Raw genomic sequence first — 22933 nt, forward strand, 5'->3', positions numbered from 1 at the left:
ATTGCACCAAAGAAACAGCCCCATTTTATCACAGAGCTTATTGTGAGTCATGGATCTGTTTCTCAAAATTATTTTTTCAAATACACAGTACATCTATTTTATGCTTCTCAGTGCATCCATTACTACCTCCCTTACCGCTCCTCACTTACCACCTTTTTACCTATTTAACACTACTGTCCTATCTTATTGTTACTACCAAACTTAGCACCTTTTTACCTATTTAATTCTACTGTGCTACCTTATTGCTACTACCAAACTTATCTAAAATGGTTGTCACTATTAATTCTGTAATGTTCTTTCATCTTTTACCTTTTGTCCTTCTTTATAATATATCACTCACAAGTTCAAATACTCTTCTTAAATGTCAAACCTTGTTATAACTTCAAAACGAATACCCTTTGAAACAAATATCACAAATATTCTTTTTATTTTACTTTATAATTTTTGTGCCAAATCCTATTACAGTTAGCCATATGCCTGTACATATTTGTTTTCCACTATGTGAATAGCTGTCCACAATCAATTGTAAATGATTTACTTGTGTTTTCCATCTCCCGTTGAAAATGTTTATTATCATTATTTTTCATACATGTATAATTATTTTTTTAATTACATTATTTTCTCTTTCTTGGACCTTATCTCTCTATAACTGTGTTGAAAAGGGGCCCTGCTAACAATATTAAGAGTAATACACCATATCAGAACACAGATTGCGATGTAACTCAAAGGATCATTCCTCTTATACGTGTTATGCAAGGACCCACTCCTATCCACTTGTTATTCTGACAGAGTTGATAGTCATATAGTAGCTTTCTTCCAGTCAAGAGTCACACATCTGTAAACCTTGTAGAAATCTCTGACAGTGTCAGTATTCATAAAGAAAACATAGGTTAGTGTAAACTAATTCAGCAGTGCCTCATGCCAGCTAAAAGCATTGGCAAAACCTAGTGTGTTATAGTCATGCTACAATCAAGAATCCAGCTCTAGTCTGAATGGATAAAATGCATATCTAAAATAAATTCTCAGTAAAATGAAATAAATTGTTCTTACAGTTTGGAAACAATTGATTTCTAGATATCCTACCAGGGCTGTTTGACAGTGTTTATCCACGTATGCATTGCCACAGTGAATACAACAGGCTTTTCTATTGATTTTATGTCTCTTCATTTTAGCTAAGTTTGTGTCACTACTGATAAACTAGCTCAATGTAAATTTCATTATCTCATGTTTTCCAGTCCAAGGCACAGGGCTGTGCCCTTAACCTGCCATTGTTGTACTGCATATGGTTCAGTTCCAGGTAGGGTAAGCTTTTCCCTAATGTTTAGTGCCTGGAGCTGTGCACAATCCAAATTGAACATTAACCCTATCTGATCAGATTCTAACCTCCTCTCATATCAGACTCACGGGACATTAACCCATTATTTTATCTCAGGAAACCAAAAAACTATACTCCACGAGACTATCTGATACAAGGACATCGGGTGCAATACAAACCATTAATTATGTTTTATAAAGTTATGGATCTTTTGTGGTGAAAAATGTCTTTAGTGTAGTTAAAATTAGGGCAAACCTGTTGATAAATAGGGTAATCTGCATTAGTTTCATCTTGTTAGGACACACACAGCCCTGGTGAATAAACATTAATATTCTTTTATTACCATCCATCTTAGAGCAACTCCTATACCTAGATTTTCTTAGTAGTTTTTATAAACATTTGATAAAGTCTACTGAAAGTGGATCCTTATATGCAGAACATTTTCTGATAAATAAATGTAGTGATAGTTTTACCTTATAGGCAATTTTAGAATATTCACTTTGATATTTTAGCTTTTATCATTAGTTAATGCTTTACTTTAGGCAATTCCCTCATACTCATTCTAGCAGTCAGTTTACATTGTTAATACAGTACCAATATTGGTAATTAAGCTTAAAACAGTGATGCGTTAAGTTTTATATTTACCTAGTAATATACACCTTAAATACAGTATTAACAAACAGATATATTGGTTTGTTACACCCCCCAACTTCTCTGTGGGCATAGACAAGGACCTACCTTAAAGATATTTTTCTGGACTATTCCACTCTGTTCACCCTTGCTTTGCTCAGGATGACTCTGCTCCCCTACCCTACTCCCAACCCCCCCCCCTCCCACTCCTCATCTACTTTTATACTTCTGGTCATTTCTACTACAATTATTTCCCTCCAATTATAATTTCTCTATCTCCTATCAGTTAGTGTCACACCCAGACAACTCATTCACTTCTTAAATACACATACTCTAAATCACTTCACTCTCATCCTTTTTACCATAACATACTTTACCAACGTGTATCATTCCTAAGACTGGCCTAATCATATCCACCCCCAGAACTTCTCTTCTCCTTCTATCACTTATAACATCATTACATAGTACTAATATTAATATGCACCTAACTATAATTACAAACTCAGTAAATTACTTAACATTCACTTCAAGTTTTTCATACATATCTCATAGTTTATACAAATTAGCCATAGTTGCTTCCCTAAAACTGAAAAATGCAATTTCTTTTACACACATTTCAAATTATAACATACAAATGCTGTGAGAAAGCAAACCTTACCCAAACCTATTCTCTAATATCTACCTATGTGATGATATATGTCCCAACCCTGGCCCCATCAATGTAACAACAACCCAGCCCCAAACTAAACAACTAAAGGTCATCACACTGAATCTTTGTAGTATCAAAAATAAAATCACAGAATTTCATGCCTGTATTTGCAAACAAAGCCCTACTATCCTATCAGCCATGTATCCCAAATCTCTGACAAGTTCTGGTACCCTTGATAAGTGTAAGCAGTGGCTTGGGAGGTGAAACATTTACAAGCCGGGTCCTCAGACATGAACCATTTCCAGGCTGCCTGTGTCCATTAGAGACATAGATTCCAAACCAGCAATGAACTCCCTGTTCCCCATCTAATTGTCCAAGTTACACTTGAATTGGATTAGGGAGGAACTGTACTTCAAATGGATAGGGAGTCTGTTCCAGAGAAGGGGTTGTCTCTCTGATACATACCTGTTTCTTCAGCATGTCCTATTTATATCACAGACAAGGTTAAAGTCCTTAGGACAGGTAATTCTGGTGCTGTTTGTTTTGCAGATTTACAGGAGGTCCATCAGAGTGGTGTCTGACAATGCTTTGTATGCAGGCATAGATCTCCCCTCAACAGACCGTAGGAGACAGAATATATGATGGGGCCTTGAACTGGTTTGCAGAGGACATGTTACTTACACCCTGTATTCTTTTAGTTAGGAACCTCTGTGGACATTCCAATAAGCCTGGTTAGGTACAAAGCAAGGGGGGCATTGCACTTAATGATAGGTCTGATGAATGCCGAGTACAGTGGAACAATGACTTCCTTGGACCTGGATGCCATACCTTTGTTTATAAGTTGCACAACACGGAATGATTTCTTCACTACTGCAGACACGTGATGGTCAAAGCCTAGATTTGTATCTATGTGTTTCTCTTAGTCCCTGACTACTGGGTCAACTCTAAGGGTTGTGTTGTCAATGTGATAGTTACCAGGGGTGGATGACTTCACAAAGGATACCATTATACATTTCTTGGCATTAAGTTTTAGTCCATAGCTCTGACACCAGTTGTTTGTCTGTGTCAGCCCTTCCTAGAGAACATTTGTGTTAGTGGGTGATTCAATGACAGCTTCTAATTTGCAATCATCTGCAAATTTAGTCAGCCAGAGGCCACTGACAATGGTCTTGTCTTCAGGGAAGTAAATGCCAAAAAGGAGCATTCCCAGGACTGATCTCTGAGGGACTCCACTTGTGAATGATGTCTTTGTAGATGTGCACTCCTCAGTTCTAATTTCCTAGGTCCTGTATGTGAGCCAGCTGGCTATCCACCAGGTTACATAAGAGTTTGTACCTAATTGTTTATGTTTCTCAACAATGCTTGAGTGGGGAATTGTGTCAAATACCTTGGCAAGGTTGAGGTAGCCAGTGTGAACCATTTTGCCCTCATCCATTGTTTAATGACCTTCTCAAAGAAGTCCACCAGGTTGAGTAGGCATGACCTGTCCTTGATGAAACCAAATTGAGTTGAGTCCAGTGTCTGTAGGTTTACTAAGTCATTATTGATCATTTCCATGATAATTCTTTCCATGACTTTACAGATAAGACTAGTGAAACTTCTGAGTCTGTAATTTCCAGGGTCTGTAGATGGCCTACCTTTGCGCAGTGGGATCACTGTTGCTGTTCTCCATTCACGAGGCATGAAGCCTGTTTGGAGGCCATAGTTAAATAGCAATTCCAGGGCCTGATAGGTCATGTTTTATGCTATTTAGAAGGGTCTATAATCACGTAATCGAACTTCCAAAATTTTGAACACCATAAGTTTGAACTTGGAAGATCAAAATGTAATAACATCGTAACATCAGAAGAGCAAATTTTTTCCCAGGGAAAAAATTTGGAGTTCCAAAAAACACAAGCACACCAAAAACCTTATAAACCTACACAAAACCTTACATACACAATTATTTATACACTAACCTTAACCCAAACCCTAACCCTAAGATCCGTCACTATCACACACTTACCTTACCCGCACCCTAACCCTAAGGTCCGTCACTATCGCACACTTACCTTACCCGGACCCTAACCCTAAAGTCCATCACTGTCACACACTTACCTTACCCGCACCCTAACCCCAACGTCCGTCACAATCACAAACTTACCTTAACCTGTTCCGTAACTTTTGCACCACAGTGGAGAAAATGTCGAAGCCACAGAAACGTCCAACTGAATTCTTTCCCTGGGAAAGAATTTGGACTTCCGCGTCTTCAACATTTTCAACTTTCGAACTTCCAAGTTCGAACTTCTGGTGTTCGACCTTCTGGAAGTTCAATTACATGATAGGAACCCTATTTAGAAGGCATCCTGGGATATTGTGTGGGCCTATTGATGCAGTGTTCTTGGCCTTAGAGAAAACATTAATGGCCTGTTCCCTAGTGATAGCAGGGGAAATTATACTAAAGGAAGGTTGAGTGGGGAGAGAGGGGTAAAGCTGGAGCTTAATTTGTTGGCTAGTAGGGTTATTATATCTTCAGGCTCAGTATAGGTGTTTCCATTGAGAATGAGTTCTGCACACTATTGTGTATTGCCTTTGAGGTTGTGGACAAAGAATGCCTTGGGGTTTTACTTGACCTGGGAAGCTAAATTTACCTCAAATGTACCTCTTTGGTAGACTTTATCTGACCTCTGAGTTGTTTGTTTAGTTGATGAGAATGCATTTATCCTGCTGGGTGCTGCACCTCCTAATTTTTGTTATGATGTTCTTCCTTCTGTTATACAGCCTATTGATGTTGTGATTCCACCAGGGTGGCTTTTTTTGAGTTAATTCTATACTTCTTCCTGGTGGGTACAGCTGCCTCTATGCAGTTGTTAATATGCTTGTATAGGGTTTCTGTGAACAGTTCTGAATAGGCAGCACTGTTTTCAGGGTTTATAGGGGCTGGAAATTTTGCCAGGTTATCACTTAATAGTAGGAAGTTAGCCTTAGAGTAGTTGCTTAATATTCCATGGTTAGCTGGGGTTCCAGGTTTTATTTTTACTTCAAAGGAGACTGTTTTGATATCTGACCTTACCAGTGAAGACACCTATGGGGTGTGCAGCACTCTCCCATATTAGTGTAGACCAGATCCAGTACGGTTGCGCCCTTGGTTGGTACACTGACAATCCGGTCCAGGGAGTTTGTGCTTACAAAATCCAGAAATATCTGTGCTTGTACTTTTGGTGACATATAGGATTCCGAGTTAATAGTGGGGTAATTAAAATTACCCATGAATATAGTATTGGGTTGGATGGTGAGTGTCTCCAATAAGTTTAAACATATGGTATGGGTTTCCTGGGTCATAAATGGGTACCTATAGCTTGCAAGGAAGTGCTACTGAATTTTGCCTATGGTTATTTGAACGTGGAGAAGTTCAAGTACATTGTCCTGTTTAACTAGCCTTAAGGCCTATTTATTTTTGATGTAAATCAAGACATCTCCACCTTAAGTCCCTGTCTGTGTAGTAGCTGGTCTAATTGTGTGGAAAGCATTATAACCTTGCACTGCTGGTGTACTGTACACAGCTTTAAACCATGTCTCAGTGGCTGCACAGATGTCAGCATTTTCTAGTGTGAAGAGAGATTCTAGGGAGTAGAGTTTTTTTGTTTAGACTCCTAGAACTGAGCAACAACACCTTTAGATTTTCTTGGTTTTGATCTGTTCTATCAATAGTAGTTTCAGTTTAGCATTGTAAAACAAACAACAGACCTGGGAAGGCGCACAATAAAGCTCGCAGACAGTCAAATTCTTTTCCTTTAATGTCACAACCAAAGCACAAAACCAAATCTCTGCATTAATGTCCTGAATTACGTTTTCATTTGTAAAACTTCATCAGATGTGGGCATAAGGGAATAGCATGTAGGTGGCCAATGATATCATGACTTCATGACATTTCCTGATGAAGACATCTTCCTTGGCATCCATCAGCAGATGTGCAGGTCAGTGATCCAGACACAGATGACCAGTTCATACACTGTGCCAGTATACCTAGTGATTACTTCTTTTTCCATTTGTTAATCAGTTAAACCAACAAGGTACAGCTGAATCTTTACAACATTAAGGCTGCCTCACTGTTGTAAAGATTCAGCTGTGCCTTGTTGGTTTAACTGATTAACGAATGGAAAAAGAAGTAATCACTAGGTATACTGACACAGTGTATGAAATGGTCGTCTGTATCTGGATCACTGACCTGCACATCTGCTGATGGATGCCAAGGAAGACATCTTCATCATGAAATGTCATGAAGTCATGATATCATTGGCCACCTACATGCTATGCCCTTATACATCTGATGAAGTTTTACAAACAAAAACGAAATTCAGGGCGTTAATGCAGAGCTTTGTTTTTGTGCTTTGGTTGTGACATTAAAGGAAGAGAATTTGACTGTCTGCGAGCTTTATTGTATGCCTTCCCAGGTCTATTGTTTGTTTTAGAAGTAATCTTTGTGACCTATTGTAATTTTCTTTGGATTTTTCAGTTTAGCATTGCCTAAAAAAGGCACTATGGGGGGAGGAGAATGTTTTAGCTAATATCTGAAAGCCTAAAGGAGAGAGGAGCAGATCAACCCTGGAAAAGTAGCATGGGCTGTTGAACATCTCCTTCTAATGCTGACAAATATTGTATCCCCTTAGAATAACACCAGAAACTAATTCAGTTATTAAAGTCATTATCTTTTGTTCGTATTGTGGCATCATCCTTGGAGAAGGTAAAATGATGCTCAGTGCTAGGCTCATACCAGCCTGGGACGCATATTCTGAGAACTCAATGATGTCTTTCTTCATATAGTCTAGGAAGGTATGTTTTAGGTTACTTACACCCACGTGGAATATGACAGAGTCATACTGGTGCTTGTGATCCAATGACTTGAGTGCATATGTAATATGGCAATCTGCTACTGACCATGATTTCCTGCTTAGTCAACCTGGTGAGAGGGACACCAGTGTGTCTTACAATGCAGTCTCCAATGAGCAGAATGTGGTGGTTTACCTTATGGCTTAAAAGTAGAGGCTCCATAAGATGGTATGTGTTGATGTGGGTGTTGTTTTGAAAGAGTGCATTTTGGGGCTGCTGAGGCTGTTCGTTATGTTTACTTCATCTAAGAGGTCTTTGAGGTTTAGGAAGGGCACAGTTAAGTGCCTCAGCATATGTGGGTGTATGTCTCTGATTTGAACTGTGTGATGGGTGCAGTGTGTGTACTACTGACAACTGTATTGACATTAGGAATTCTTTTATATGAGAGCTTTGCCTCCAGTGACATTGCGTAAATACATTCTCACATACCATATCAGCTTGACTGAGAATTAACTGTTTGCCAGTAAACATGAGACAATTTCTATATTAACTCAGGATAACCATGTCCACCAAGCTGGTAATGGAGATAGTGGGAAAGTTCATAACCATGGCAACAGACTCATTTTTATTGATTAGACATTTGGAGTGAGAATATAAAGTAATGTCAGGAGTATCCATTTTGCAACTCTGAGGGCAAACTAGTTGTCCTGTGTGCAACTAGGTAGTGGTGACATTTCAATGGTGCTTTTACAGGAAAAATGTCAGCTCAATGTGTCTATGGCTATACAAGGCACTGCCAAACACTTGAGTGGAAATTAATAATTAATGCCTGATAATTTATGGATGAAGTATTTAGACAGATATTCTAAAGTTAGAAGAAAATGAAACAGTACTTACTGAAAGGAAAGAATTAGCTTGTCAAGAATGATAAAAAGAGGGGAGTCACCCCAATGGCTAATGCTCCTTTGCTTCTTCTATCACCATTCTCACCAAAAGAAAAACAGTAACATCAATCCCTAGATGAGAAGCAGGCCATAGTCTGTTTAGTAATCCACAGTCTTGTCCCAGATGATATAAGTGTCTGTAGGCTTCTAGTCTTTTCCTAGAAGATGCCTTGAATAGCAATCAGACCATTCAGGAAGGTCAAGCACAGACCCTCATTTTCCCAACCAGAAACAGTAAGGAATCTATGCACTCTGTTCCTTCTCTCACCAGGAGCAAAATATAAGCACAAATTCCAAGCTGGCACCTATGAAGCAGTTATTTTGCTTTCCAGTAATCAGCAGTCTCCAGGAAATAATGTTCCTATGCTCCTTCTCTCACCAGGAGCAAAAGAGAAGTACTAATCCCAGGATGACTACTGACAGGCAGAAAGGTGGTCTTGCAGCAGATGTTGCAGATTTTAAAGGCAAGATGGAAAAATGAGTTAATATTCTAAGAGCTGTGGTGTGCACTATGCAGTTAGATATGAAAGGGGTGAATTTCTGTGTGACTCACATGAGACACAGCTGTGGCCTTTTTCCTAGATTAAATATGTATTTAAAAGCAAGATACAAGTAAAATACAGTGTAAAGAAATTAAATCACTACACAAAACAGAAAAAGGTAATAAAGCAATACAAAATACAAGAAAGCGAAAACAAAGTAATCCTTGCCTCACAGCAAGTTGTGGCAGAGACTCAGAAATCCTACCCCCATGGCTATAATGTGATTATAGCAGATGAACAACATAAAAAAGGAGGTGATATTGCAATATTCTACCGTAACTGCTATAGTCTCACAGCATATTCTAAACCCATTCCAAAATGTGCCAATGCAGAAATCAGCATCTCATTCCTAAAGCTAAACAATGCAATAAGCTTATGCATTACTGCCCTGTATATCACCCCTGGACAAAATATACCTACTTATACTGGGTGTCTGGCAATATAACTACTGAAACAATCATCCTAGATGATGTTAACACTTACTGGCACAGTTTCACTTCAAACTTCCCAGCTTCTAATAATAAAATCTTTGGTTTTTCTCACCTTGTCTCACACCAACCAGATATGACAAACATACCTCATCTGGCTCCATCTTAGACTCAATCATTGTCTCAGACCCTAATAAATTCACAAAACCTGTTACTCTTCCCAACTCTTTAAGTGATCACTTGCCTGCCTGTACCTGCAAAGCAATCTCACATCTGTACAAATATAAAACAACCCATAGTCCATCTTATTTCAATCAAAACACCTTCATTACTATACTAAAATCTACAAAATGGCCTGCCTTAAAATCATTACTTCTAGATGAGGCAGTAAATTCCTTCAGTATTGTCTTCATAAATGCCCTTAATAATGAAGCTCTTCTTCGTAGAAAAAGAATTAAAATTAAACATGCCCCATGCCTAACTAAAGCTTGCAAACAATTAACAGGCAACAGTGATAAAGCATAGGATTATAGGAAGTTACTAGGCTATTGGCCCTGAGGCCCTTATAAGCCTAGCCAAGAGTTTAGTCCATGCATAGACAAATCAGCACCTGATGTCCTTGTCCAGCAGGGACATGGGTGGAATACTAGGGATGTGTTTTCCATTTCCCATCCAGTTATCCAGATTGCACTTAAAAAGGGGTAAAGAGGTACTCTACTTGGCATAGAGAGGGAGTCTATTCCATACATGGGGGAGTCTCTGGGACACAAATCTGTTTTGCCAGCAAGTCCTATTGATGTCACAGACCAGGTTGATGCCATATGTGTGGGTTACTTGTGTTGATCAGTCCCATCAAGGCAGGGTCCGAGATCACCTTGTATGCCAGACAGGGGTTACCTCTGAGAAGTCTGTATGAAACAGAGTAGAGGGATTGGGCTTTTAGCCTATCTGTGTATGGTAGATTTTTGAGGCCCTGGATTCTCCTGGTGAGGAACCTCTGTGGTCTTTCCAGCTGCTGCATGTGCTTTGTGAGGTAGATGCCGAATGGGGTGTTGTACTCAATAAAGGGCCTTATAAGGAAAGAATATAGGAATGTTATGACCTCCTTGTCCCTGGATGACATGCCCTTACTTATGAGGTGGACCATGAAGGAAGCTTTCTGTACAATGGAAGCAACATGGTGGTCAAAAGTCTGACCATGAAAAGATTGGTTAAAATATAAAACCAGTACTCATATACAAACCTTAGATATTTGTGCAATCAAGTAAAAATCCAAGCACAAAAAATAATTCAATATGCTGCATCTCTTAACTCACTCCTTAGTCCAGGCTATAAACCTGAGCCCCTTCATCGCCCCACCCCTCCAAAAAAAACACTTCAAACAGCAACCATGTTTAATAATAATTTTATTGATTCCATAACCAGTATAACAACTAACATGTCACCCCTGTCACCATTCTTTCTACAAACTCACCAAACATCAACTCTATATCACCTACCCTTCCATCCACAACTGTACATTCTAAGCTATTGCTTCCATCACCTGACTCAGTCCAAACTACCTCTACAAACTGCCCCAAGTTTTCACTAAAACCTGTGCCCACTATCATAATAGAAATTGTTATTTAGACTGGAGATCAGCTCCTGCCTTGTAGACAATGTCCCAGTAGAATACTTAGAACTTGCTGCTGATGCTATGACATATCCAGTTAGTATACTCATTAATAGAGCCATACGTGAATCCTATGTCCCAGCAATTTGCAAAAGGTCATACATCATCCCCGTACATAAAGGAGGTAATTCCTCTAAAGCATCTAACTTTTGGCCGATAGCTTTCTTATCTCCACTCTCTAAGATACTAGAAAACTGTTCGTAAGCAAATGCTTGATTATCTTAAAAAACACTCCTAACAAGTACTCAACATGGCTTCCGACCTACACATAGCACAACCACTGCTTTACTCTCCTTAACTGAAAGTGTCAATAATGCCAGATAACAAGGAAATCTTGCCTCATCACTATTTCTTGACCTGTCAAAGGCTTTTGATACTGTTTGTCATGCAAGATGTCTCCAGCATTTCACTAACCTAGGTCTATCTCTTACATCAATCCAATGTTTTTCTGGCTATCTCTCCAATACACAACAAGCTGTAAAATGGCAAATGTCCCTCTCACCACACCTACTTAATATTACTGTCATTCCACAAGATTCCATTCTAGATCCCCTGCTATTCAATGTCTTTATCAATGACCTTCATACTTCATGTCATTCATCTCCCCTTATACAATATGCTGATGATTTAACCATCATCTGCTCCTCAATCTCTCCCACCTACAACAGATAACACAAAAAGTCTTCTCCTGCATTGAAACGTGGCTCAACAATTCACATCTCCTGCTCAACTCTAATAAAATTAAACTTCTCCTCTTTACCCCCAAAACACTTATGGTTGAAAAAAAAAAGTTTAATGTCACCTTACAGAAAAAAACACTATCAAAGCTGTCCCTCATACCAAGCTCTTAGAATAACAACAGATGAAAATCTTAAATCTCAAGTATGACCTTCACATTCAAAACATTATAAAAATCTCACCAGAAACTCAGTATGTTATATGTATATAAACTCTTACGAAATTCATCCACTAACCATATCCTTGTCACTGTCTACTAACATCACTTCTACACAGTGCTCCTATTCTTACAAACCTCAGTAGCTCCCTAAAAGTAAGAATGGAATCATAATATAATAAAATTACAAAATTTGTTACAAATGCTTCCCATCACAGTCATCACTGTTCTGCTCTTCAAACTCTTAACTGGTTAGAACATCCACAACATCTTGGTTACACCCATCTTTTAACTGGGCATAAAGACATATATAAATTTGTTAACCACCCCTCTCTTTGTTTCATACTCAAAAGCTACCTACCCAAACAACCACTTAGTTCAGGGAATAAACAGCTTCTGGCTATACACAAACTGGTCACAGCCTATACACACACTCAGTAGCCAAACTATGAAACTCCTTACCTGTAAACCCAGGAACTCCTCACCTATAAATATCAGAACTAACCCAGACTTTACAGTCTTTAAACACAGACTAAAGGAATATTTTATTGTATCTTGTAACTGATCCTGCTCTCAGTCTGGCTAAAAGCCCCAAGTTAACTCTATTTTGCTTCCTTTGATAAGCTTATTTCTTTACTTCACTTTTCTCTACCATCCCAGTTTCAACATTTAGCTCCCTCGTCTCACTCCCACCTCTGAATCCTCTCTTTATATCATATAATGTAACTCTACTCTCTCTGTTATCACCCCCTCTTTTTTCATTATGCTAATAATATATCCAATGGTAAATTAGTAAGTCATTTATATATATATATATATACATAAGGTATTTGAAAATATATTCAGTCACGGTTTATGTTTATGTTTCTAAGTAATGTCTGTATTCCTTTATCTGTATATTTGTATTTGCTAATACCATTGCAAATTTTTTGTGATAATACTATTCTAATTACTCTGTGTAAATTCTTTTGCAGCTTTTCTCCTCGGGCATCCACTGAAAATGGGTACATCTGGACCTAGTCTGACTTTCCTTGTCAACAAGTCTAATTAACTACATAAATAAATAAATCTTATTGTTTTATACTGGATCACTATCTGTGTTAACTCTTTGTGTGATGCACCAACCTGTTATGTCATATTGTGTGGCTAGTGTGGCTATATAGCCAAATGAGATGTCATCTGGCACAACTCGGACATCTTGCTGAGTTTCTGGAAAGAAAAAAAATACTAGTGTGTGAGCTATCATAGTGTATCAGTGTCACAGTCCATTTCCTGCATTATTCTAAGCAATATGTTTAATACCTAGCATCACTACCACATATGTATATTGTTTTGGATACCACATAGGGTGACTGATGTATAAGGTAGCATACCCTTCCCAAAAAAGGGAGCTGTCTGTGGTCTGCTTTGATTCCTCTTAACCTTGTGTTAGTTGTAAACTCTTATTACTATTAAAAGATCATAGTTAATCTTATACAAAACCTGAAATAGTTTTGTATGTTTTAACTTTGGTTATCTGTTTATTACGTATAACTTACTTTAATATATGAACTTTGTAGTTACATTTTCAGTAGGTGATAAACATAGTACCACCACACTTTCAATGGCTGCTTACATCAGTAATGATTTTCCTAATGTAGCATGGATTGTTTGCCTTTATATATTAATATGGTGACCATGGTAACTTTTGCCTGATGTCAGACTAGTAAATGCTTAGTTTTTGGAATATCCCTTTTTTATGTTGACCAAATGTACAAATAATAAATTAGCACTGCTGCATACCCATCATTGACTATAGTACATATTGCCATCCAACAAAATTGTGTGGCACAGTTTAGTTCTTTCATATCAGTTTGTCCTCAGCTGCATTATGGCATCCTGGCAAAGTGATAGCCTGCACAGCAGACCTATGCTTTGTATGTCACAGTGTATACTTAAAAATAATTTTGTACAATGAAATGTGCTAGAATTTAAATTAAAAATGACATTTCATATACCATCCATCCATTTTTCTACAACCCCTTTTCCCATTTTTGTACATGGGGTCAGGGTGTCACTTCAACAGTGACAATCATTTAGAGCAAAGTTTCACACTGCCAGGTGGCTAGCCCTGCCACTATAGTTCTTCCATACCACACTTGCATACACCCTCATACCTATGGCCAATTTAGTGTGTCCAATTCATCTTCTGCATGTCTTTGGAATGTGGGAAGAAACCAGGGCACCCAGAGGAAACCCAAGTGAACATAGGAGGCACATGCAGATGGCACCCCAGCTGAGAACTGAACCAGACAACCTCTTGCTGTGAGGTGATAATGTGATGCGCTGCACCACTGCACTGCATATAACCTTCACAACCCAAGTTTTCATCTTATTGAGCTATGTTTTATTTTTTTGTTTTCAGAATGCCTGGTTGAGTATTTCTTTTTTTTTTTTCTTAAGCCTGTCAGCTCAAGAATTCCAAAAGGGTATGGTTTCAAGAATCATGCACCAAGGGAGTGGAGGGCTTCATTATGGAAGCTAGTGTACAAACTGGTGTCTATTTCCAAAAGTCCTGACTACAAATTTTTCCAGATAGTGTACACTGCTTGAAGTCACACTTAGTATAACATTAGTCAGTGTTATTGGTCCTTACTGAGCAGTGCATGCCTTTCTGAACCTCAGCAAAGCTCTGCGTTTGCTTTATGCACCTGTACTCTGCTGGTTGCACAGAACTTATATTTTTCATACATACTGAAATTCAGAAACAGTTTACCAGCTTGTTTAAGCTGTTCATACATACTATCGCTTCCAATTGTAATACTTTTGGGAAGAGTGTTGACGTAATGGTTAAGGTCTTAACTTTACAGAAACAAGGTAATGGGTTTGATTCTGACTTCTGGTTAATGGCTAGGCTTGTAATGCTCTACAGACAGATAGCCCAATATTTACCTGTAAATCCACTCACTGTGGCAACATGGTTACCTGTGAAGTAAGGCACTTGCACCATGCTGTGTACTTCTCACTTTCAGAACTAGACAACTTTTTTCCAGTCTGTATTCTGCCTCATTATTTCTGTGTCCTTATAGTAAACTAAATAAATCAGTTGAGTATCCCTCAAAGCTTAAGTAGTTATCTTCCTAGTTAACATTCAGTGATGCAGACATAATCCCAGGTTCATAGGTAAGTACTAGGCTAGCTGCCCTTGTGAGCCATTTAAACCTAGCCAATTTGATTTCTGCCAATTAGTAGAGTACTAATATAAGAATTTCTAGCAAAACCTGTACCTCTAAAGTATACAGTCCATTTGTCTTATGTACATTGCCCAAGAATATTTAAATATATCCATATGACCAAAACGTATTTATCAAGATGATTTTTTTCCCTAATTAATCAATTACATCTAATAATAAGCTGCACCTACACTGGAGGACCATCACACTAAATTGTTTTTATTGTATATGTCTTGGTCCTACAAAATATGTTAAAATGTGTTAAAGCTCATTTATGGATTGACTTTTAGCCTGGCCTGCATGACTAAACACTGTAATGACAAAAGCACATATTTGAAAGTGACTGGTGTCTTAGTCACAGTCTCAACCTGTGCAAAGAAATGCATCATCATTCCCTTCCGTAAAAGCAATGTCCCTTCATACTATCAAATTAACAACAATATCCTACATATGTACAAAGTGGTAAGAGATCTGGGATCAAAGTAGACTGTGACCTTAACTTTGACAAAAAAATAAAAAGAAATGAGCAACAGAAACGTTCACTATTTTAATAAAATCAAACAAGAAAAGCAAAGCTTTCAGGTCTCCAAAACATACACTGATGAAGGGGAGACTCAAAAGCTTTGCTTTTCTTGTTTGATTTTATTAAAATAGTGAACATTTCTGTTGCTCGTTTCTTTTTATTTTTCGGTTTATTGCTATCGAACACAGTTTGCTGTAGTATATTTTCCTTAGATCTTGACGTTAACTTTGACCACCATGTGCCTACTGTAGAAAGGAAGGCTTTCTACATAGCACACTTGATTAGAAAAGGCATCACCTCTAGACCAAAGGCAGTTATAACCCCTCTATACTCATCACTAATTAGGCCTGTAATTGAGTATATCACCCCTTTTGGCATCTACCATACAAAGCAACTGCAGCAATTGGAGATACCTCAGAGGTTCTAACAAAGAAGATCAAGGGACTCCAGCATGTGCCGTACACAGACCGACTAAAGTCCCTGTCACTATGCTCAGTATCGTATAGACTTCTTAAAGGAGACTTATACCTGGCTTACAGAGCAATATATGACTCAAACCTAATGAATTTGCTGCACATCCGTAAATCAGATGGAACTAGAACTACCTGTGCCAGGGACCTAATTATGGCCTGCGACTTGATTAGTGCATGCTGGAGGGACAGATTTGTCTCCCAGCAACTGCTGTGTCTTTGGAATAAGCTGCCAATTCATGTAAAATAGAGCACCTGTATGACACTGTTCAAAAGGAAACTGGATGAGTGGATGGGGTACCATAAATTCTTACCAGGGACAGCACAGGCAACCCTTCTGGACATGGGCAGTCATTACTAAATACATTCCTGGGTATTGACTAGAATATCTATGTATCTATTAGGATGAAATGGCTAGGCTTGAAATGACCAATGGGTCGATAGCCTAGTAACCTCCTGTGATCCTATGATTCTATGGTGGATACCTAAGAATACAATCTAAAAAATGGTTTAATGCATAAATGTATTATATAAATTAAAATTTTAAAGAATTATCCTGTACATAATTTTTATCCATTTTGCTAGGAAATGGTACCAAAAATGGCAAATAGTTTAAATGGTAAGTGTTTCTTTACCTGGGTTAAGCCTACTTGTTCCCTGTATGCAAGGACAATGTGCCTCTCACAGCTGCATTAGTTAAATATTGCACTGGCAATGAGGGTGTATGTCCACAGAGTTATAATAGTCAGGTTGTAGCAGAGCCGAGGGAATTGCCCCCAAAGTGGATATAAAGGGTAAATGCTGTTTCATTTTTCATCTCTTTTACTTGAGCTATATGCTGATTTCAGATAGATGGACTCATTTTTGGTCTTTGGTCTGTTAGACTTGATACTTAACAGCTGACTAATTTGAACGTAAGACTGGGACCATTACTGGGATATTTTGTGCACATAACCAGAGAAAAGCAAAATGGATTAAAGTGCATTCAGAAAGAATGTAGGTATTTATACCTTTATCACCATCTATATTTAATTATGTCTGGTACATGATAGTTTCTTTTTAGTGCCTGGAGCACTTGAATGCTTGGAATAGTTTAATTTTGTCATTTAGAAATTTTATGCAAAAGACTTATACAAAAGATTTTTTTATCAGACAAATACTGACATTTACCCGAATAAATAAAATATGGGTATATTCTTTCAGCATTTATATGTAGAACCTTACTATCTCAGTAAGAATGACATAGCCTGTTAATTGTAAACAATGTACAAAATAGTAAATGTGCAAAAAGTCGCTACATGAAAGGCCTGCCCTATGCTTTAAGGAAGAATATGTGACTTAAAAGTAATGACAAAGCCTTTCACTCGAGCTTGAGCATGGACGGAAAATTTTGACTTTCTCTTAAGTTGCATGCTGTCTAAACTGACAGAAAAACAGCACACTTTTAGAATTACCGTCTGTGGCACTTCATCATCTTAATTATGTGATATACATGCAGGGATCAGTTTGTCTGGATATCAGTTGTCGTATATACTAATTTGGCAACAGCAGTAAACAATGCATATTTAAACTCTAAAAATGTTGTGCAAATCTGAAATGCTTCTTCCTGAAAAGCATTCAGTGATGATAAACTAACCTGAAGTCTGAAGCGGTCATGTATCCAAAAGAGCCCTGTTTTTTCTAAGGTCAGTGATTTTCCATAAACAAGGCAACAGAAATTCAGAAAGCTCATTCGTGCCTGAAAAACTGATATGGATATGGTATGAGTGTTTGTTTTCACAACAAACATGAACTATGTGCTGCAGGAGGTTAAGCATGTCATCAGCATTTATATTTTATTGGTTCCTTACTGCTGTTCAGACTTTGGTTAATTCCAAACCTGATGACTGAAGTTAATGAAACTTTCAGAAATATTTAATTTTCCTGATTTGCCACAGTTGTTCTCTAATGTCAGTTATGGCAATAAGAAAAAAAAAATATTAGTCTTTATAAGAAAACAGACCTGCAGCTCTCTTCTCCACCTCAGTGAAAGAATGTTGTATGTTGTAATGCCACATTTTTCATGCTTACTTATCAGCAACTAATTCTCTGAACAGTAACGCAAATACATCAACTTGAAGATTAATGCTTGCTGAAAAAGAGAAACAATGCAAGCAGGTTCAGTTAATAATAAATGTTCTCTCACTTCACTGAACTTAGTCCAAAGTGACCCATTTATATGTGCACCTCTCACAAGATTTCTTTTTCTAACTCACGGTTGAGTAATCAGGACTTTCTAGGAATATTTCCCATTTGGTTAATATTTTTTATATGCTCATTGCATATTTTGACTTGTAGACAGAAAGTTCAGTCTGTGTTCTTTCAATGTGCTTAGATTTAGTATGCATTAGAAAATGACGGCTAGTTAATTCACTCCACTATTTTTTCTTGCAAGTACATCTGGAATCATATTTAGGCAATTCAGAATGCAGGAGAAAAGCATTCACCTACAAATGTTTCTTTTTTCATCTGCTTTGTGATCTCAGATTATGTCTGTTAGGGATGAACTGAGCATGCTCATTTAGCCAAATTGGAAACAAATGAATAAGCATTGGCCAGAATGTCAGAATAAACCAATACAAAGAATTACCTTGACAATGCAGTAAGCAAAATGAGAATTCTGTTGCCGTCATAATTTTCCCACTCTTAATGCTTTCTGGTTTTGACAACTAGATCGCATATTGAAAGAGCATCTGGTTGGCTCATTTTAATCTACTTTCTCTTGCACCCCCCCCCCCAAGCTCCAACTAATATAATGACAGTTGCTACTTATGCAGAAAATAATGGAAGGAATACAGAGATTGATGATTGCAGATTTTTTGCATTTTTCTCTGTTTTTCCCTATTCTTCATTCTCAATTGCACGTCTGATACATTTGCAAATGAAAATTCATTCACTTATAAGGTTATATGCATAGGTAAGCATGCTTAGCTTACCACATGAGAACATCACTGTCACCCCTCGCTCTACAGACCAATCCTTCATGTGACGGCATCATCGTTTCATGTTTCACTTCATCCTTATGCCTCTGATATTCAGTATTAGTAATTAGACCATTTCAATTACAGAAATTCAGTGCTGTGCTATACCATAACAAACTACCAGTAAATAACATTCCTGTGCTTCTTGCTCAGATCTCTGCAGTTTCATCCCATTGCATCTTTCTGAAACCCATGAAGTAGTTTCATGTTTGCTTTTTATCTTGTCACTGGTCTGGGGCATGAGGCAGGCAACGGGTTGTAGAGTTTGAGATCAAATATATATATTTTTTGCAGCAGTTTTAATTTGAATTTTTATGTCCTAAATTCTAAGGCCCTTCCCCAAACATTTATTACAGGAAATGTATACCCTGCCATGGACTGCATTTTGTCAGGGCAGATGATGTAATTTGACCACAGAGCATTGTTATGTGCTGTAGTCCTGTAATCTTCATTGAAAGCTTCGCTACAGATAGACACACTGGTCAACAGCTTTAAGTACACACAAGAGAGCAGACTTGTCAGCACCACAATACTACCTTTCCTTTTATACATAATTATTCATGCATTTTCTCAAGTTTCTTCAGATTCTATATAAAGGCAAACAAAACTGTGTCCTTTACTGCACAGTAAGCCAGTTTGGTTAATGTCATGATCATAACCTAAACTATTGGTAGGAAAATCAAAACTCAAAACCTGAGTATCTCTGAAAATGCAAAGTCTGCTGTAAGGTAACTGTCAGCAGGTATTTACCATTCCATTTAGAGCACAAAATGGTGATAACTGGTACAAAGACTGTGCTTCAGTTTTATGGAAATAAATAGAGTTTGGTCCAATATGGGGATCTGGAGAGACTGTAGTGATTGTAGACAATGAACTGAAATAAAACTTTATGTGGTGGACTCTAGATGATATATTTCAGTATTTTATTTTTTGGGGAAGGGTCTGTCTTGGCTTAGTAGTTTGAAGACAACAAGACATAGTAAAAGAATACAATATCTGTGGAGGAAAGGAACCCATTTGCACATTTATACATATACATATATTGTACATTTATTTTTTCATTTCAGTGTCTTGCATTCTGTTGTTCATAGACCTTTGTCCCTTTGTACTTTTGTTTCTTCACAATGTTTACATGAAATGACGATATATACATAGATGGTCCTTATAGTCTATTTAATTATGCTCTTTTACTCAGCATACTAGCATACGTCTCAGATTCTTTGCTCAATACCTTTGGACAAAGCTCAGAATATTGTCAAAATTGGTCAGTCAGCAATGACAAGGGGACAAAGACTCAGACTCATGGACAGTTTTTAAATATTACTCTTATTCATTTAAAAAGTTAATAGAATACCTGATTTTGAATCAAGATTTTGAATCAGCATGCATTTTCTGGGAAAAAAGGATAAAACACTAATGTCTGAAATGGCTGATTGACCTTAATCCTCAGTGATTTACCAGAAAATCAAAAATTTTAATAGGGACATACAAAAATATGAGGCAAAAATCAGGGACATTCTGCAAAATCAGGAAAAGATGAGAGGCACGCATGAAGTTCTATGATGGGGAACCAGGGCTTGTAGATAGCTTATGGTCATAGATAAGGACTTTATGTCCCATTTTTTTCTGTGCATTTAAATGCAAACTGGATAAGCAACAGGTCTGTATTAATCCACAGTTCATATCTTCCCATGATAGTATAGTATAGTATAGTATAGTATAGTATAGTATAGTATAGTATAGTATAGTATAGTATTGTATGTTATAGTATATTGCAGAGCAATGCTCTGTTGCACAGCAAATAACTCTTGAGCTTAGGATAGTACTGAATACTGCAGTACAGTAAAACCTGCCTTCTGTTTCAGACCTGAACCTGATATGCAGTCTTATGTGCTACAAACCATGTGCTGAAGAACAGGCCATGTGGACTGAATATGCATGTTGACAGGGCTGTGCACTCATCTGTGATACTTTCAAATATGTGCTTGGTGCATACTGTATACCAACGTGGAGTAAGCATGAATGTGAAGTTACTGTGCAGCATCAGCTACCATCCTTTCAATGAAATATTACAGGTCCCTTCACATGTCATATTTGTCAGTATCCTAGTAGCAATCAAACATAGTTACAACTTGATGCAGGATGTACACTCTTAGCTCGTTTATCCAGATGTGGCTTGTGGTACAATCATGCTCATCTATAGCCATTCCAAATGAAAAATGAACCTTCATTTTGTTTGTTAACTTTTACTTAAAAACAGTTTTCTTTCTTGTTTCAGTGCTTTGGAATTAAGTGCTGTAGCCCATGCAAAGAGGTCCATTTTGTGTTAAAACAAAAAGTCATCTGGTCAGTTGTTAAAGTAACCCAGCATTTAAATGTGAGACTCAGTATAGAATAAGGGGATCCTACCTTATTATGATTACTTCACCATTTCAGAGAGGCATAAACATCATTTCTTTGGGGGCTGATTGGACTGAAGGATAAAGCCAGATGCTTTTCTTACTGGTTCTGGCTATATCATGTCACTAGTGTCTTAGAAGCTTCCATAGAAAACATGTAAATATGTTGTTTTAAATGCTGTTGACATATTTAGTACCAATGTTCTATGATTTCAATGGTGTGACTTGACTATGAATACAATACAACAACTTATCTTTTTTGTATTTGATGAAGCAAAGTACATTTTTTCAGGCATGAAATATATAAATATGATTTTGTAGAAAGATATAATCACAGACTAATCAGCTGCATTGTGGAAAGTACTGCAGTATATATCCCACATCTAACAACTGAGATCTTCTGTTTTGCTCAATAAAACAGGCTATCATGGAATAAAATACTATTTAATAATTATCTTTTATTCTACAATTTGCACCAGAGCTGGACAGCAACTTTAGCAATAGAAGAAGCAGTTGTGTTTGCTACCCCAGATATGCATAATTAAATAAAGATCTCTGTGATTCCGAAGGCCACTCCATAAAAGCAAAATGAGTTTTGGCTTGGAGGTTCACTGACCTTTCCCAGTATTGACTGTTAAGAATGTAAAACTTCTAGAAGAGCAGCCTCTGGTTTCCTAAAAAAGCTAAGTGGAAGAATTAGAGGGGAGATCCAAAATAAAATCAAGAGTTTAGCAGTTACCACAATGTTCTGAGTTAGTATGTAGAAATGTAGAGAAGCATGCTTTTTTTCATCTAAACATATCCTGCGACATCTCTGAGAATAAAGGATCTTAGATCTTAGGATGGTTTGCACCCCCATGAGCATTTTCTTGACACCAAATAAGAGATGGCCTTAGTAGCATAAGAACTAATGGCTTGGGCTGCATGGTGTTTTATCTTGGTCCACAACAAGTTATTAAGTATAACTTAAAAGAACTGATTTAAATGCTACACTACCAAAGATGTAAGCTTGAAATGCACCCCAACCTTAAAACTGATCATTTTTAAACATGTACAGGGAGTGCTTAAAGTTGGAGGATATACATGAGTGTTGTAAACATTTTTCAACTGAATAATGTGCTTTAATGTTTCTGAAAAAAGTGCTGTTATTTAATAACTTCAGTACATGTACAAATGCTATATATTTTAATCTGTTTTGTAAGAGTACAATACAACTCTGCTGCTTTATTGTAACAATCCCAAGACCACAAGATATTGGGAAAGGAAGGTTCCCCTTCCCCACATTGCCGAACCTTAGAGTTCCATTAATTCCATTAACATTAGGGACTAGAGGTACAGCCCTCTACATGGAGAGGAAGAGGAGGGTTGTCTTATGTTAGTTTTGTCAGTCTTCACTTCTGACATCCTGCATCTTCAAAATGTTTA

Source organism: Protopterus annectens, chromosome 2.part0 (genome assembly GCF_019279795.1).
Source record: "Protopterus annectens isolate FY-2018-M chromosome 2.part0, PAN1.0, whole genome shotgun sequence".
Lineage (NCBI taxonomy): Eukaryota > Metazoa > Chordata > Ceratodontiformes > Protopteridae > Protopterus > Protopterus annectens.